Raw genomic sequence first — 14,894 nt, 5'->3', positions numbered from 1 at the left:
GGAGCTGAGGGAGTGGTACTATCTCTTCTGGTCGACGGAGACGCGGGCGCATCCGCGCACAAAGGTACTCTCTGCCGTCGCCTCGCGAGCAGCTCCAGCTAACGGATATCCTTTCTTCGCCGTGTTCTTCTACTGTGGGCTCTGCCCGCCATTCTCTGATTTCTTCTGTGATATCATGAACACCTACGGACTCCACCTCCTTGATTTCACCCCCAACGCTGTTCTGACCATGGCAGTTTTCGCCCATCTATGCGAAAACTTTGTCGGAGTCCACCCCAACGTAGCTCTCTTCCGCCATTTCTTTATGCCTTGTGTCGAGAGAGGGGAACCTCTTGCCGGCGGGATCGCCTGGATCTCGCGGGCCGGCAAGAAGGAGACCTATCTGGAGGGGGAGCTCCGCAGCAAGTGGGACGAGTGGAGAGCAGATTGGTGCTGGATTGTAGAAGAGAGCCCGCAGCCGTTCACCGCCCAGCGCCAAGCTCCAGCAGTGCGCGGCAATGACTGGAGCGCTCTGTCCGCGGACGACGATAAGCTGACGATCGCCACCACTCAGATCTTGCGTCTCAGGCTTGCCGGGCTGACTGTGGAAGCTGTCGGCGCAGATTTCCTTCGCCGGCGCATCGCCCCTCTGCAGGCGAGGGGGAGACCTGCCTGGGAATTTGGAGGCCCGGCAGATATAATGAGTGTGCGTCCAGGCCTCAACTTCAATTTCACCGTCCTAGAATTGGACGGGATGCTTAAGGAGATATTCAAGCATGACCCACAGCATCCCGAGTGGTTCAGGTTGCCGGCAGGCGTCGTTCCTCTGTGCAACAACTCCTCGCGCGATCGCATCTACGCAATGATGCCTTCGTGTGACTCGCACGGGATCGCTCCAACTTGGCAAGAGCCCGCCGGCGACATCGTGCAGCAGTTCTTTGACAGCCTAGTGGAGGTGGCGGTCAATGCTGACGAGAAGAAGTTCCTCACCTGCGACACCACTGAGCAAGAGATGGAGCGCATCGCCACCAGGGCGGAAGAGGCGGCGGCAGCCGCGGCCGCGGGTGAATTCGGGTTCACCGTGGAGGAAGCGGACGCGGCGTTGGCGATGAGCATTGCCGAACGGGAGCAGCCCGAAGAGGAAGAAGAGCTCGCCGCGCCCGACGCTGAGTCGAACGAGCCCGCCGAGGGTACGAGCGGCCCGCCACCTCCGGGGAGCTTGCCGGGAGCAGGACCCGGAATGCAGCCCCCAGTGCAGCCAAGAAGGCGCCTCAGCAGGATCGGGGATGCAGCAGGGCGGCAAGCTGGTCAACAGCCGCAGCGCCGCACGACGCGCTCCACCGCGGCAAGTACGGTTGCCGCGGGGGCGCCTCCCGCCGCAGTGGCAACCGGGGCGGGGTCGTCTCGGGCTGGCGCCGCAGTCCCCGCCAAGCGGCCAAGGGATCCCACTCCTCCACCTCGTCGCGCCGGAGGTGGGCCGAACTTCGACCTCTCCGCGCTCAGTTTCGACGAGGAAGAGGAAGAAGAGTAAGATTCCCTTTCTTGTTCTTATAGTTCTTCAACTTGCTGATCTTGTCTTGCATCGGATCTGATTCACCCTGGGCTCTCCTTTTCAGGACTCTGGCCCAGAGGGCGGCAAAGAGGGCCAAGGCTCAGGTGGTGGTCATCGAGGACGAGCCCACTGCGACGACAGGAGGCGCGCCCGAGACTACCTTGCCGGACCCGGCCGTCACTTCGCAGAGCAGCCCCCAGCGCAGTCCCCAGCGTAAGCATATGGCTTACTTTTTGCTTCTGGATGCGCGTGGTTGCTCTTTTCCTTTGTTGACATCCGATCTCTGTTTTGTTTGTGCAGGAGCAGAACAGCTTGATCAGGAGGGCGTGGTGATCTCCTCCGACTCGTCGTCTGCTTCGACTACGCCGCCAAGGGTGGACTCCCCGGCGAGGGAGCGTCCTCCGGTAAGGGAGGAGCCTCCGGCAAGGGAGGGCGCTGATGATCCGCCGGCGGTGGAGGCCACGACGGCAGATCCTAGCACAGGTACCCCTTCTTGCCCGAAACTTTCCTTGTAGTCTTCTGCTGATTTCTCTTCTCGAATACTTGTTTGATTTCTCCTTCTTTTTTGGTCGTCAGACCCACCCTCCACGAATCCGATGGAGACCGAGGCGGGCGGCAAAGAACACGCGCGCGGCAATACTGATGATGCCGCGGCCACCGAAGAAGGAGCCGGCGCTAACGCGCCCGCCGGCGAAGAGGCCGCCAAGGCTGCCGCCGAGGAAGCTGGCGGGGGATCTGGCGATCGCATTGACGGCCCTGAGGCCGCAGGAGCGTCAGGCGCTGCACCGACTGCCGATCCCTCCGCCGCTGCCGCAGCGCCAGGCTCCGAGGAGCCCCAGCCCGGCGCCTATCTGAAGGCTGGCGAGGGTATCTTCATCAAGCTCCCCTGGCCGTCGAGCTCCAGGGCGCCGGTGGAAGGAGAAGCTCTGGATGGAGAGGTGCTTGCCTCCGCCGGGTTGTCGATCGTCGACGCGCCGGGAAGCAGCAGTGAAGAGCCCGAGGAGGAGCGGCTGCTGCGGAGGCTGCTGGCGCTCTACCGCGCCCGCCAAGTCAAGTTGGAGTCCCGGGAAGCGCTCGCCGCGAGGGCGAGCGTGGACATAGAGAAGCGTGCGGAGGAGCTCCGGGGTCTTCGTCAAGAAACTCTCCGGGCCTTGGCGGAGGAGCGGGAGCAGCTTGCCGAGGAACGGAAGGCCTTCCTCCTCGAGAAGGCCGAAGCTGAAGAGCAGCAGCGGCTCACCGGCGAGAAGCTGTACGCGCGAGAAGGCGAGCTGACTCAGCGGAAAGTGAACCTCGACAGCCACGAAGAGGAGCTTGCCGCGCGCGAACGGGCACTTGGCGGGACGCTCCAAGAGGCAAAGGATATGGCTGCGACTGCCGAGGCCGTCAAGAAAGAATTGGAGGCAAAGGTGGCGCAGCTAGAAACTGATCTGAAGGTTGGTGGCGAAGAGCTTGCCGCCCTCAAGCTAGAGCGCGAGAAGGACGCCCTTGCCCACGGTGAGCTACAGGGCCGACTCGCCGAGAGGGGCAAGGAATTGAGCGCCGCCAAGGATTCCAATGTTGATCTGACGCTGAAGCTGGCCACCTTGACGGAGACATTGGACAGCGCCAGGAAACGGGAGGCAGACTTGAAGAAGGACATCGAGGCCAACGAGGCGCTGCTTGCGAGGGCCGCCGAAACCCAGAATCTTCTCAGAGATACTGTGGAGCTCTGGTCGGAGGGCCTCGTGGACATTGCTGCAGTCATCGAAGAGGAGCTGGTGCAATTGGGGGTGGAAGGCTTCGGGTACTCCTCCGACGAGAACCTCCAACCCAGCGCAAAGCTCACTTTGTTCTTCAAAGGCGTGGCGGCGACGCTCCAGCAACTCCGGGAACGGATCCCGAAGCAGTTGGCCGACGAGTCACGCTCGATTTGTGCCGGAGTTCTGGAGAAGGTGCTGGTGAAGGTGGCCTTCCACAATCCGGGCCTCAACCTCACCAATGTCCTCAGGAAGCTACCGGTGGACTCTGATCTTGACGCACTTAAGGCCCTCGTCGCACCCATCGTCGACAGGGTGAACGAGGTCAAAAGGGTTGACGACGGTCGCGTAGATTAGGCCGTCCGTTTTCTTCTTTTCTTGTCGCTGCCAGTCATGTCATGGGAACACTTTATTAGAGGCGCGACAAGTTATTCTTGTAATATAACTCTATCTTAGGCAACAAATAGCTGTGTTACTTCCTTTACTCGACTCTTGGCTTTGTATGGTCCTGCCCTACGCTTTTTAGGGAAACTTGCCGGTGCAGGCACTCTTGCCGCGAGCGCCGAGTGCGGAACTTCAGCAGCCTGCTGGCGGGGCCGCTACCGGCAAGCAACCTTGTCGCAACTAGTTGCAGCTCACTTAAGTTGTTGAGTGGACTCGAAACAAAGTAAGGGCGCTAGCGGCTCACTTAAGTTGCTGAGCGGACTCGAAGCAAAGTAAGGGCGCTGGCAGCTCACTTAAGTCGTTGAACGGACTCGAAACAAAGTAAGGGCGCAGCTAGCTGTGAATTGGTTCCTCCGCGCACAGGTTTCTCATACAAAGCACGGTCGTTCAAGGAAAATAACTCAAAAACTGATCGCTCAAGCTTTGGCAACTTAGCTTTTTTGTCGTCTGCTTCCCGGCAAGGAGAAACCTTTTTTTTTTTGAACGGCCTGGTCCACACCATTATCTTCTCCTCCCCCCCCTGGTAAACTTTGTGGGCGAGGGAACCTTCCTTCTTTTGAGAAAGAGACAGAGAAATAAAGCAATGATATGGAGCCTTCGGCTCGTTATCGCTTACTGGGGTCTGGTGCTGCACAAAGTGTCAGATAATATATGCGAAAAAGGATCATAGCATAAGGAAACTGACAAGACATGCGGGGCACATGAATTTTACTAGTGCACGGGGTCTGCGCCCGGCTCTGTACAAAGGATTACATGCAACAGCGGCAAGACTTGTACAGAAAGGTGGTTGCCGGACAGGGTCCGATAACCGCGCCTTATGGGTAAAACTTACGAAGATGCTCGATGTTCCAGGAGTTGCTCACCGGAATGCCATCTTCGGTCTCAAGGCGGACAGCGCCAGGCCTAGTGACTCGTTTCACCCGATAAGGGCCTTCCCACTTTGGCGTCAACTTGTTATAATTCTTGGCCGACTGAACGCGCCGAAGAACAAGGTCGCCTTCCTCGAGACTCCTGGCAATGATTCTGCGGCTATGGTAGCGGCGCAGAGCTTGCTGGTAGCGAGCGGCTCGCACAGCAGCCTGGAGACAGTCTTCCTCAAGGAGCAGCGCGTCATCTTGCTGCAGCTACTCTTGCTCGAGCTCATCATAAGCGAGCACTCGAGGTGACCCGTATACGAGTTCCGTGGGGAGAACTGCCTCCGCTCCATAGACTAGAGCGAAGGGTGTCTGGCCAGTGGCTCGATTTGGCGTCGTCCTGTTCGACCAAAGAACCACCGGCAGCTCCTCGATCCAGTTTCTTCCGCACTTGTGCAGTCTGTCGAAAGTTCTGGTCTTGAGGCCTCGCAGCACTTCAGCGTTTGCCCTCTCCGCTTGACCGTTGCTTCTTGGATGAGCAACAGAAGCGAAGCAGACCTTGGCGCCAAGATCTTGGACGTACTGCATGAAGGTGCGGCTCGTAAATTGCGTGCCGTTGTCGGTGATAATCCTGTTCGGGATCCCGAAACGGCAAACAATCGACCTGAAGAACTTGACTGCTGACTGTGCTGTCACCTTCCTCACTGGTTCCACTTCCGGCCACTTTGTGAACTTGTCGATTGCAACGTACAAGAACTCAAAGCCTCCGACAGCTCGGGGGAAGGGGCCGAGGATGTGGAGCCCCCAGACCGAAAATGGCCAGGATAAAGGGATCGTCTAGAGAGCTTGAGCTGGCTGGTGTATCTGTTTGGAATGGAACTGGCACGCTTCACACTTGGTTACTTGTGCAGTTGCATCCTGGAGGGCTGCCGGCCAGAAGAAGCCTTCTCGGAATGCTTTGCCGACAAGTGCTCTTGCGCCAATGTGGTGACCACATATGCCTCCATGTATCTCTGCCAATAGCTGTTGCCCATCTTCTCGGCGAATGCACTTCAATTTCACACCGTTGAGTCTTATTCTGTACAGTGTGCCGTCGGCAAACTTGTACATACTTGACTGCCGGGCTACTTTTTCAGCTTCTTCTTGCTCTTCGGGAAGCTCTCCTGTCTGGAGGAAAGGGACAATCTGCTGCGCCCATGCTGGAGCTTGCGGCTCGACAACAAGGACTAAAGGCATACCTGTTGCTGCGGGAACATCCGCTTCTACGGCAAGAACCTGTGGTTTTGCCGGAGCGTGATATTCCCCGGCAAGCTTGCCGGAGCAAAACTTGTCGGGAGCGTTTGCTTCGACGAAACAAACCACAAGGTTTACCGGAGCAGACTGCCCCTCAGCATCGTTGGCGTTGATCTTGGGGACTTTCTTGGCGGCGGCTTCGGGGTGCTCTGCCGGAAAGTAGTCACCTGAAACCAACTTCCTCTTCTTATTCTGTCCAGTTGATGGTGCCACGGAAGGTTGAGTCTGCTTGAGCACAAAGATCCCTGGTTCCACAGGCAACTTTAGTGCAGCGCATTTTGACAGGCCATTAGCAATGTCATTCTGAGCTCTTGGGATATGCTCCATTTGCAGGCCGTCAAAGCGCTCTTCTAGCTTCCTCACTTCATCAACATATGCTTCCATCAACGGGCTCTGGTAGTTCTTGTTCACTTGGCGGACGACAAGCTGCGAGTCACCCCTGATAATGAGCTTCTTGATCCCAAGGTCGGCTGCTATTCTGAGACTGGCAAGCAATCCTTCATACTCTGCAGTATTGTTGGTTGCTTGCTCTTTGGGAAAGTGCATCTGGACTATGTATTTGAGGTGCTCTCCGGTGGGTGCGATAAGCAGCACGCCAGCACCGGCGCCTTGCAGCGAGAAGGCACCATCAAAGCACGTCAGCCACTCTTTGCTTGTCTCCTTGACGGGGATGCTCGTCTCTGGAATTTCTTCATCTGGAGTTGGCGTCCACTCTGCTATGAACTCTGCCAATGCCCTGCTTTGGATAGTTGCAGTGCTCTCAAACTTGAGGCCAAAGCTTGACAGTTCCAAGGCCCACTCGACAATCCTGCCTGTTGCTTCTGGATTCTGCAGTATCCTTCTCAGCGGAAAGCGAGTGACGACTGTGATCTCGTGTACCTGGAAGTAATGGCGCAGATTTCTCGAGGCCATGAGAAGGCCGAAAAGCAGCTTTTGCACACCAGAGTACCTCGACCTAGCCCCCTGGAGAAGGGAGCTGACAAAGTAAACTGGGCGCTGCACCATCTTCTTCTGCACGTCCTTGCACATCTGCGCAGATCCATCTTTGTCGGGATCAGAGCTTGCCGGACCAAAGCTTGCCGGACCAGAGCTCGTCGGAGAAGCCCCCTGCTTGTCGCCGAATTCACTTGCTGCGGTTGCTGGCTCATCGTCCGCCTCCCTCTCCGCTACTAACGCAGCACTAACCACTTGATTGGTTGCCGCTAGGTACAGCAGCAACTTCTCTTGTGGCTTAGGTGCGACAAGTATTGGAGTGGAGGACAGGTACCTCTTCAAGTCCTGCAGCGCAGCCTCCGCTTCCGGAGTCCATTTCATTGGACCTGCCTTTTTCAATATTTTGAAAAATGGCAGGGCGCGCTCAGCAGACTTAGAGATAAACCTGCTGAGAGCAGCCACGCAACCGGCAAGCCTTCGCACCTCCTTGACGCGCTTCGGTGCTTCAATCTGCTCGATGGCCTTAATCTTGTCGGGGTTGGCTTCAATTCCCCGCTGAGACACAAAGAACCCGAGAAGCTTGCCGGAAGGGACTCCAAACACGCACTTCTCGGGGTTGAGCTTGAGGTTGATCTTGCGCAGATCTGCAAAAGTTTCTTCTAAATCTTGGATCAGGGTAGCCTTGTCCTTGCTCTTGACCACTATATCATCCATGTAGGCTTCCACATTTCTGTGTATCTGTGGCTCAAAAGCGACGTGGACTACTCTTGCAAATGTTGAACCAGCATTCTTCAACCCAAAGGGCATTCGTACAAAACAGTATGTGCCACAAGGGGTGATAAATGTGGTTTTCTCCTCATCTTCTTCTGCCATGAAGATTTGATGGTACCCTGAGTACGCATCAAGAAATGAAAGCAAATCACATCCAGCTGTGGAGTCAACAATCTGGTCAATGCGCGGCAAGGGAAATGGATCTTTGGGACAAGCTTTATTGACATCAGTGAAGTCTATACAAAGCCTCCATTTCCCGTTTGCTTTGCGCACGACTACATGATTGGCCAACCATGTGGGATGGAGCACTCCTCTGACAAGGCCTGCTGCTTCCAATTTCCTGATCTCTTCTGCAATGAACTCCTGGCGCTCCACCGCTTGCTTTCTGACCCTCTGCTTGACGGGCCGCGCATGAGGACAGACGGCAAGGTGGTGCTCGATTACTTTCCTGGGAACACCGGGGATATCAGACGGTTGCCATGCAAACACGTCGACATTCGCCCGCAGGAAAGCAACGAGCACGCTTTCCTATTTGGGGTCAAGCGTGGCACTGATGGTAAAGGTACCACCAGTGCCATCCTCCTTGGCGGACACCTTCTTGGTCTCAGGTGGAGCTGCCATCATCTTCTTGCACTTGCCGGTGGAGCTCGATGGTGCGTCCTCGATGGTAGCGCAGCACTCTGAAGAGGTGCGCTTGCCGGAGTGGGCATCAGAGCTCCTGCCGGACTTGGCCTTCTTCTTCCCCCCGGGAGCTTCAGTGGCAAGTGTGTGGTGATCAGCTGCGGCTGCTGCTTCCCGGTAGATCTTGTCGGCGCAGATAAGGGCATCCTTCTTGTCGCCGGGGACAGAAATGACACTTATCGGGCCTGGCATTTTGAGCACGTTGTATGCGTAGTGAGAGGCTGCCATAAACTTGGCGAGCGCTGGACGGCCCAGGATCCCATTGTAGGGCAATGGAAAAACGGCAACGTCAAATGTGACCCTCTCAGTTCTGAAATTCAGCTCGCTGCCAAATGTGACCGGCAGCGTGATCTTCCCTTTTGGCTTGCTCCTTCCCGGGTTGATTCCTTGGAATGTGCCGGTCTCTTCGAGCTCGCTGTCAGGGATCTGAAGTTTGTGAAGGACCGTGGAGGAGATGAGATTCAAGCCGGCCCCGCCATCAACTAGCATCTTTCTGACCTTGAGGTTGCAGATAGTTGGTGAGACCAACATCGGCAAGCACCCGACCGCAGTTACGCGATCAGGGTGATCCCCAATGTCGAAGATGATAGGCGTGCTGGACCATTTCAGGGGCTTGCGTGACTCTATGGATGGCTCTGCTGCATTCACTTCTCGCATCCACTGTTTGAGCTGGCGGTGCGAAGTATGCAGAGAGGCGCCACCGTCAACGCACAGGACCTCTGTGGCTTTCTGAAATTCCTGCTCATCGGCCTCATCATCATCCACGTCTTCGTCATCATCGTCATCTTCATCCTTGTCGCGGCCGCGGGGAGGTCTGTCTCCTTGCCACTGCTTGGCCTTGCCGCGGCGTCCTCCCCGGCCGGGGCGTTTCTTGCCGGATTCACCAGTTCTTTCCTGGGCCTTCTCTTTGTCGCGTCGCTCGTATTCAGCCTTCTGCTGCTCAGCAAGCTGTTCGACCTTTTTGCAGTTCTGGAGATCGTGACCCTTGGTGCGGTGAATCTTGCAATACTGCTTACTGGAGCTGTCCTGCCTGTCGGCGGCCGCCACAGGATGGGCCTCCTTGTCGGAGCCACCAACCTTAGCTTCCTTGGCGCCACCTCCGTTGCCGGTCTGCTCGACAGCTAGCACTTCCTTGCCCTTATTCCTTCTGTTGTTCCGCCGCCGGCCTTTCCTCACCGGGGCGGCATCCTCACTGTCAGATCCTCCTGCTCCTGTACTCTCTCCGGGGAGCCTCCTCCCCTCTTCAGCGCGTGCACACTTGTCAGCCAGGGCGTAAAGCTCGCTGACGTCTCTGATTTTACACATCGCCATCTCCTCCCTCATCCTTCGGTTTCGCACGTTCTGATGGAATGCGCTAATGATCGCGGCGGGGTGGACGTCTGGGATGTTGTCCTGTACGCGGCTGAATCTCTGAATGTACTTGCGCAGTGGCTCTCCTTCCTTCTGGGCGAGCAGATGAAGATCGCTCTCTTGGCCATGTGGCTTGTGGCCGCCTGTAAAGGCGCCGACAAACTGATGGCACAGGTCAGCCCAAGAGGATATGGAGTTGTCCGGCAAGTGCATGAGCCAGGATCTGACATTGGGCTTGAGCACCAGCGGGAAGTAGTTGGCAAGGATCTTGTCATCTCGTCCCCCGGCAGCTTGCACTGCAATGGTGTAGATGCTAAGGAACTCGGACGGATGCGTCTTGCCGTCGTACTTCTCCGGCACGTCTGGCTTGAAATTCTTTGTGTTGGGCCACTGGACTTGCCGCAGCTCATGGGTGAACGCAGGACAACCTACCGCGTATGGTAGATCGCCTGGTTCCCCTGGCGCATGCATGTCAACAGAGAGCCCAGCGCGCTTGTCGGATTGACGTCGCGCTTCTCTTCGGCGCTCGATGCGGGTTCGAGCGTCTTCTTTTTGTCGTTCATGGAGAACTTGGCGCTGGTCGCGACGAGCTCGTGGGTCCGACGACGCGGTGGAGCCGCTGTTGGGGTGGACCCGGCGAGTCGGCGATTTTGGCCTTCGTAGTGGAGAGTGCATGGAAGTCGCACCTCCCTCAGTCTTATTGACATCGGCCTGCGTCCGGCTGTTCTGCCGCGGCAGCGAGGTGCTCGGTCGCCGCGTGGTGTCGCCGTTGGCGAAGCCGATGAGGCTCTGGATAATGGCCCTCCATTCGTCGGTCTTGTCCACCGTCGGAGGATAGTCCAGGAGCAGCTGGGCCCGCGCCAAGGCTTCTGCTGGGGTGGTGGGCGGTAGAGGTGAACGGTGCGAGGAGAGGGGCGTGCTCAGACTCCTAACCAAGTTAGAAGGAGCACCGTCCCGTCCCGGCGACCGTACCTCGCTGGGGCCAGCATGCTGGCGCGCATGCTGGTCTTAAACGCCACGCGAACCACCAGCTTGATCTTGGGTCAGCGGACGTATGGCGCTGCGAACGCTATGACGCTGCTGGTCCCGCGCCTCTTGAGAGGGACGCGGTGCGCGCATGGACGCCGAGGTCTGCGCCGCCTTGTCCTTGGACTTGGCAGCGCTGTGGGCACCCTCGTCGACGCCCATTCCTCCACCGGCGTCCACTCCACCATCCGTTTGCTCCGGAGGCGGTGGAAATGACGCGGACGGAACAGCTGCCTCCGAATTCTTCTTCTTCGGTGGCATGTCGATGAAGACGATGAAGATTTAGCTTGCGTGCACGCCGGATCGGGTTCGCACGATCTCGACGCCCCCTACCTGGCGCGCCAGAGATGTCGCGGGGCAATGCTGATTCCCGCCGACACCTATGGGGACAGGGCCCCTTTTCGGTTCGGTGGGGGGGCGGAGAGCGCACAAAGAGCGGATCGAGGCAGTGCACGCGGGCGATTTTACCCAGCTTCGGGCCACACGGATGCGTAAAACCCTACTGCTGCTTGTTTGTGTATATTGGATTCTTGCTCAGGAGCGATGGACGCTGCCAGACTGAGCTTGAGAGTGTTCCTGGTGTTGAACGAGCCGAACTGCTCGAGCCTCTGAATTCTTCCAACCCCTCTACGTTGCGCATGGGCCTCCTTTTATACTCTCAAGGGGTCACCGACAGGGGGCAACGTAGACAAGAAGGGTAAAAATGGAAAAGGATGCGGTAGGTGCAGCTACTGCTACTGTGGATACAGTGCACCCTACCTAACTCTGACGGCAGGGGACAAAGGCATTAAATGCCTGTCTGAGTCTCCTAAACAGTGCAAAAGGTGACCGTTAGGAGTGCCACCGTTTGCCACGATGGGCTTCTCTTCATCTCCGTTTGCCACCACGTACCCCTAGCTGCACGACCTCCCGCCACGTGCGCTCTGGGAGAGTCCCAGAGCGACACGTTAGCAAGTGAGCTGGAGCGCGGGCACGAAGTGGGGGTTTCCGGCGGCATGCTCCTTGCCGCGGCCGTCGTCTTGTCGCGTCTGGAAGCTTGTCGCTCGCCGGTTCTTGCCGGGACGCAGGGCGCGTCGCGGCAAGCTTTCTTGGTATGTCTTGAGTGGCCTTCCCGGCAAGCTCCTCTTGCCGGGGTCTTGTCTCTTCCCGGCAAGCTCCTCTTGCCGGGGCCTTGGTTGGCCTTCCCGGCAAGTTCCTCTTGCCGGGGCTTTGATTTGAATACTTTGTTCTTGAATGGTCTTCAAGGGAACCACGGAGGGTCCTGGCGGTAACCCGGCAAGCCTTGCCGCGGGGCGCTGCAACTGACCGTGCACGAGTTCGGGGTAATAGGGTACCCCTACTCTAGTACACCGACAGGTGGACTCTCATGGCAAAACTGGTTTAAGGGTGTTTGGAAGCACAAGTAGTATCCCTACATGGTGCAAGGAATTTGGCTAGCATGAGGGGGAAAGGCAAGCTCATTCATGTTGGATGTTCCATGACAATATAATTTATCTCGGATGTAAGAAAACATTACCCATTACGATGTCTTCCTTGTCCAATGTCAACTCTTTAGCATGTCATATTTTAATGAGTGCTCACAATCATAAAAGATGTCCAAGATAGTGTATTTATATGTGAAGACCTCTCTTTCTTTATTACCTCCTATTAATTGCAACGATGACCAAAACTATGTTTGTCAACTCTCAACAACTTTTATTAATCATACTCTTTCTATGTGAGCTCATTACTCTCCATAAGATCCATATGATCTCTTTGTTTCTTTTTATTTCTTCTCTTTTCTTTTATTCACTCAAGATCATGGCAAAATAATAAATCCCTTGACTCAACACTAATCTTTATTATATATAGCTCACGGACTCGATTACATAGAAGGATCATAAAGAAAAACTCACAACTAGATCATACTAAAAACTTTTATTCTACTAGATCAAAATATTATCAAAAGGATCGAACTAAGAAAAAGGTAAAGATAAAAGTGATGGTGATACGATACTAGGGCACTCCCCCAAGCTTGGCAGTTTCCAAGGGGAGTCCCCATACCCATGTGATTATATCTCTTTTGTTGGTGAAGAAGATGGTGGTGATGATGGATAGTCGCACATCAAGTGTAGGAGGTCTTCTAACTTGCGGATAATGCCATTGAGTGCGATGATATGCTCCTTCAACAAAATATTTTCACGTGTGAGATACTTATGTTGTATACGAGCTAACTCAATCATCTTGAATGCTTCGATCTTAGTTGGGGTAAGAAGATTGTGATCAAGTTGAAGGATGTTTTCTATTGCCGGAACTCAGTCCTCCATGGTCTTCTTGATCCCTTTATCCTTGTTGATCTCCATGGGTTCTTCTCTCTTCAGCTCTATCTTCATTAGCCAAGCATTGTTTCCCTCATTGTTGGAGGAGGAGGGGGATGACATGACGCTTTGCTTTGACAACCCTGGCAGAAAACAGCTCAAAACAAGAACAGGAGATTTTTGCGTGATACGGGAGTCAAAACCTTCGGGAGATTATATAATGAATTTTTACCGACCAAAAGAAGTATCGTGCAAGAAAACGGAGTCCGAAGAGCGCACGAGGTGCCCACGAGGCAGGGGGGCGCGCCCAGGGGGGTAGTGCGTGCCCTCCACCCTCGTGGAGCCCTAGTGTCCTTCCCGGACTGTTTCTTATTTTTCTATTTTTCTAAATATTCCAAAATGGAGAAAAATTGCCATTAGAACTGTTTTGGAGTCGGTTTACTTACCGTACCACATACCTATTCCTTTTCGGAGTCTGAAACGTTTCGGAAAGTGTCCCTTATGTATTCCTCCGGGATAACAGTTTCAATAACATTGGTTTCAACATATATAGGATTACCTGAGATATAATGTTTGATTCTTTGACCATTCACCACCTTCGGATTTGTGCCTTTGAAGTTGTTGATTTTTATGGCACCGGAACGATAGACCTCCTCGATAACGTAAGGACCTTCCCATTTAGAAAGAAGCTTTCCTGCAAAAAATCTTAAATGAGAGTTGTATAGCAATACATAATCACCTACATTAAACTCACGCTTTTGTATCCTTTTGTCATGCCATCTTTTAACCTTTTCTTTAAACAATTTGGCATTCTCATAGGCTTGGGTTCTCCATTCATCGAGTGAGTTAATGTCAAATAACCTTTTCTCATCGGCAAGTTTGAAATCATAATTGAGCTCTTTAATAGCCCAATAAGCCTTATGTTCTAGTTCGAGAGGTAAGTGACATGCTTTTCCATAAACCATTTTATACGGAGACATACCCATAGGATTTTTATATGCAGTTCTATAGGCCCATAATGCATCATCAAGTTTCTTGGACCAATTCTTCCTAGATCTATTAACAGTCTTTTGCAAAAGTAATTTGAGCTCTCTGTTACTCAATTCTACTTGACCACTAGACTGTGGGTGATAAGGAGATGCAGTTCTATGATTAACGTCACCATGAATAAAATGTGAACCACCATCAGTCATTAAATATCTAGGGACTCCAAACCTCGTAAAAATAACTTCTTTAAGCATCTTAATAAAGGTGTTATGATCAGCACTACTAGTTGGAATAGCTTCTACCCACTTAGTAACGTAATCAACAGCAACTAAAATATGTGTATATCCATTAGAGGCAGGAAAAGGTCCCATATAATCAAAGCCCCAAACATCAAATGGTTCAATAACAAGTGAATAATTCATAGGCATTTTTTGATGTTTACTAATATTACCAATTCTTTGACATTCATCACAAGACAAGAAAAACTTACGGGCATCCTTGAAGAGAATAGGCCAATAAAAACCAAATTGCAATACCTTGTGTGCAGTTCTATCTCCAGCATGGTGTCCTCCATAAGCCTCGGAGTGATACTTGCGTAGGATCTGTTCCTATTCATGCTCAGGTACACAACACCTAATAACACCATCTACTCCTTTATAAAGATGTGGATCATCCCAGAAGTAATGTCTTAAATCATAGAAAAACTTTTTCTTTTGCTGATATGTGAAACTAGGTGGTATAAATTTAGTAACAATGTAATTAGCATAATTAGCATACCATGGAGCAGTATGAGAAGCATTTATGACATTTAGTTGTTCATCAGGAAAGCTATCATCACTAGGTAGTGGGTCATCAAGAACATTTTCTAACCTAGACAAGTTGTCTGCAACGGGGTTCTCAACTCCCTTTTTATCAATAGTATGCAAATCAAATTCTTGTAGCAAGGGAACCCATCTAATAAGTCTAGGTTTAGTATCTTTCTTTTCCATAA

Source organism: Triticum dicoccoides, chromosome 3A, assembly GCF_002162155.2.
Source record: "Triticum dicoccoides isolate Atlit2015 ecotype Zavitan chromosome 3A, WEW_v2.0, whole genome shotgun sequence".
Lineage (NCBI taxonomy): Eukaryota > Viridiplantae > Streptophyta > Magnoliopsida > Poales > Poaceae > Triticum > Triticum dicoccoides.
Note: the sequence above shows the minus strand (reverse complement) of the source record.